We start from the raw sequence: 4,765 nt of genomic DNA on the forward strand, positions 1-4,765 counted from the left end.
CTTAATGGGCGGCCGGCAAGCGATGTGAAGACTCCGCCGTGTTCACCATCTCCTGAGGTTTCGGCAGTTGCCTTGCCATTGCTACCCGGAAGTTCATGTGTCTGCCGTGTCGGTTATGGCGTCGGCCGGTCAAGGCTCCAGGAAACACTTGGAGCAGCGATCCGATTTTCCGTGGCGGAAGGCGCCAAAGCGACGGACCGAAAAAGCATGGATTACTATAATGTGTATAAAACATGTGAGTATCATCATAAAAGTAGCATGGAACATAAGAAATTATAGATACATTTGGGACGTATCACAGGCCCACCTACCACAAGTTTCACGCAAGGGTGTGCTACATCTACAATAAGCTGAAGATTTCGGGTCCTGAAGGTATGATTGCCATATCCGGAGACTACAAGAAAGCTCATGACTGCGAAGAGGGCGAAGCAGCCTTTACGGAGTCAGTGATTTCCGGTACGGAGCTGCAAGGCTACATGGCCGCGGTGGATCCGAATGAGATGCACACCACCAAGAAGCAGATCTCTGACTAGAAGACCTCGTTCAAGGCCGCGATAGACACCAAGAAGGTTGACCTCAGGGAAGGTGACGCCACCAAGCAAGTGTCTGTCAGAGCTGGCCTGGACCCCAAATAGGAAGACGCGCTCGTCGAGTTCCTGCGAGCTAACATGGATATCTTCGCATGGCAACCTTCTGACATGTACAGAGTACCAAGGGAACTCGCCGAGCACTACCTCAACATAAATCCGGATGCAAAACCGGTGAAGCAAGCTATGCGACGCTTTGGAGATAAGAAGCGCCGCGCCATAGGAATGGAATTAGCAAAGTTACTAGAGGCAGGATTTGTAGTAGAAGTTATCCACACTGATTGGTTTGCAAACCCCGTCCTTGTACCCAAAAAGAATTCTGAAATACTAATAATGTGCATCGATTACTCCGGCTTGAATAAGCATTGTCCGAAGGATCCGTTCCCCTTGCCGCGCATTGACCAAGTCATTGATTCGACGGCAGGGGCGGAACTTCTGTGTTTTCTTGCATATTCCGGGTATCATCAAAATCCGGATGAAGAAGTCCGACCAAAAGGCGACCTCGTTCATCACACCCTTTGGCACTTACTACTATGTCACCATGCCCTTTGGTTTGAAAAATGCAGGTGCTACCTACCAACATACGATGCAGCGGTGCTTGAAAGACCAAATTGGTCGGAACATACACGCTTACGTCGATGACATCGCGGTCATGACCCGGAAAGGGTCCGACTTGATCAGCGACCTCAAGGAAACCTTCGAAAATATCCGACGGTACAAGATGATGTTGAATCCGCTGAAGTGCATCTTTGGCGTACCAGATGGAAAACTCATTGGCTTCATTGTTTCCCACAGAGGCATTGAAGTAAACCCAAAAAAATCGAGGCTATCCTAAACATCAAAAGGCCAACTTGTCTCAAAGATGTACAACGATTGACTGGTTGCGTCGCAGCAATTAGTCGATTTGTTAGTCGTCTTGGCGAGAAGGCACTACCTTTGTACAAGCGATTGAAGAAAATAGACAAGTTTGTCTGGGACGACGCAGTAGATACAACACTTCAGGGGTTGAAGGTCATACTCTCCTCCCCACATATATTGGCGGCTCCGGAAGAGTCGGAGCCTATGCTCCTCTACCTGGCAGCTTCCAACAAGGTCATCAGCCTCGTCATCATGGTAGAGCGAAAGGAAGAAGGACATGAGTACAGATTCCAAAGGCCAGTCTATTACATTAGCGAGGTCCTGGCGGAATCAAATCAGAGATACCCTCACTTTAAGAAGCTAGCCTACGGAGTGTTCCTAGGTAGCCGGAAGCTGAGGCACTACCTCCAGGAGCATCCTATGACAGTTGTGAGCAAAGCTCCATTGTCAACCATCATCAACAACTCCGACGCAACAGAGCGTATAACGAAGTGGGGAATAGAACTTTCCGCCTTCAACATCAACTACAAAGCCATGTCTTCAATCAAATCTCAGATTTTGGCAGTTTTTTCCGTCGATTGGACTGAAGCGCCGGAGGGCACACCTGTGCCGGAACCTGAAGCTTGGGTCATGCACTTTGACGGATCCAAGCAACATCAAGGCTCGGGGGCTGGAGTTACCCTAAAATCACCTGCCGGAGAAGAACTGTAGTACGTTCTGCAGATTCACTTCGAAGCTACAAATAACATGGCAGAATATGAGGCTCTACTACACGGACTGCGCATCGCTAAGGAAATTGGGATCAAGCACATAATATGTTGTGGAGATTCTGACCTGGTGGCACAACAAGTATCCGGAACCTGGTGACATAGGCATCCCGGATGGGCCTGCCGAAGATGGTACCCGTGGTTTACTGAAGGCCCACGACCCGAAGTTTATGAAGCCCGGAAGCCCATTAAAGCATCGACTATGGCAAGTAGAGATAGATTAGGAATAGAGATTTGTAACTTTATGGGACGAACTCAAAGAGTCTCCCAGTGTTTGTAACTTGTGTAAACGAAACCTTCGGCTCTGCCTCCTATATAAGGGGGAGTCGAAGGACAAAGAAAGGATCAATCTCATTGTCAACACAACCCTAGCTTTTAGCAGCCGAGCACCTTTTCGGCTGAAACCTTCGAGATCTACTTGCCCTCTACTTCCGCAAAACCCAAGTCTACAACTTGTAGGCATTGACAAGTTAATCCCTTGTCAATTGGCACCGTCTGTGGGAATTAGAGGCGACAAGGAGCTGATCTCGATGGCACCGTCAACATCTTCGACAACATCGTCAACTTCGTCGGTAGCAAGCAATGCAATGGACGGAGGTAAATAGATCGAAACTGGTCTCGTTGATTTTGTTCCTCACCCTCTCGCCCGTGTGGATGCATATGTGTACCTGGAGGAACCAATGGAGATGACATTCGGGAGTTTTCACTTCCGCGTCGGGAAAGAGGGGTCGCATCGTCTCGCGGTACCGAATCCTTCGGATCCGTCAGCGGTCGATTCTGATTTCTCGGGATCATCATCATCATTCGAGTCAGGCGATGAAGAGATCTCGCCGTCAAGCTTCATCAAGCCCGCTTCATGCGGAAAACTCGCCAACATCTTCGGCAATATGTCCTTCGGGTCGCCTGCAGACTCAGATATAAGCAGCGATTCGAAGAGCATCGACAGCTTCGATTTCATCGACCGATCTACGTTAGTTCGGGAGGTCTTCGCCAATCTATACGATGGCGTCACCGATCCTGAAGAGGAAGATAAAGTTACAATATATCATCAAGTCTGCGCAACTGGAGACTCAAGTCGCCAAGAAGATGAAACATCAGAGGCTTTCGATGATTTGGGAAATCCATACATCGATCCCGCTGATCTCACACGAGGATTGGGAGCCAAATATATCGGGACCACACATCGCCAAAAGTTGCAACTTCCACAAGCAGCTTGGGACAGAGCAGCAAAGGCCATGGACGTCACAGAGCGGATGACTACCACGACCACGACAGAAGAGCTGCAAGCATATCAATATAAACTCTCCCGCGCCGGTCGCGAACTCGAAAAACAGAGAATTGCACTTGATCAAAGAAGAGCGGCGGCTTCCGCATCAAGTGCGTGAAGGGCTAACCTGAGTCGACAATCAGGAACTTCGAAAGACAACCACAGAGCATCGTGTGCAAGGGGAAGATCTCGTCTGGCGCACATACCTGAGCACGAATGAGATTACCTAATCCAGAATCTCGACATGTCCTTTATGTCGATAGATACAAGAGGGAACATTATCCCCAAAACACTGGAAGCGGGGTACATGGCGGCTCAAGCTTATATACTAGAATCAAGGCCAGCAGTAGGAGACCCGAGAGAAGCATTGTATCAGATGGCCATGGCAGGAGTTGGAGTCATGAGAACAACGTTTGGAAGTCCTAGTACACCACAACTTGAAAGTGCTCCAAGGCGAAATAGTCCTCGACCCACCATGGTGGCGCGAGATCCTCCACGGGCAGACGTGGCGAAAAACACAGAAGCACAAGATCGAGTGGACAGAGCACATGAAAATAGATCCAGGCGACACTCGCCAGAAATTGAAGAAGAAGATATGTGCGGACTCCCTTGCTTTACTCGACGAGTTCGCAGAACGCGGGTCCCCTCTGGTTTCAAATTACCAGATGGCTATAAAAAGTTCGATGGTTTGCAAGATCCCGAGGACTGGATAATTGACTACTTGGAAACAGTAAAATTGTTGGGTGGATCAAGAGCAACAGCCATGCAGAGCGTCCAAGTCCATCTCAGTGGAGCCGCAAGATCATGGATAAAAAAGTTACCAGTAGGATCCATCAACAGCTGGGAAACTTTTGAAGAGATGTTCGTAAAGAATTTTCGTTCCACGTGCAAGAAGCCCGCATCCATAGAGCAGCTAAGAGCCTGCAAGCAAAAGTATGGTTAACCAATGAGGACATACATCCAACGTTGGAACATCATAAAAAAATCTGCTGAAAATGTATCCGACGAAAGAGCAATAGATGCGTTTGTTGCGGGAATTCAGAGGAAAGACTTCATCGAGGACTTGGGCAGATCCAACCCGAAGACGTTCTCAGAACTTATGGACATAGCGAATCGCTGGGCAGATGGAGAAGATGTCGTGCATAATAAACGACATAGGTCACCCGAAGAATATTGCAATAGAAGCATCAATCAAAATAGGAGACGATATTCTCGTCCATATTCAGATTACGACGGTCCCAGCAGAGTGGCGGCTGGCTTCCGAGGAAATAGTGGTGGAAATAATC

Source organism: Lolium rigidum, chromosome 6, assembly GCF_022539505.1.
Source record: "Lolium rigidum isolate FL_2022 chromosome 6, APGP_CSIRO_Lrig_0.1, whole genome shotgun sequence".
Taxonomy (NCBI): Eukaryota; Viridiplantae; Streptophyta; class Magnoliopsida; order Poales; family Poaceae; genus Lolium; species Lolium rigidum.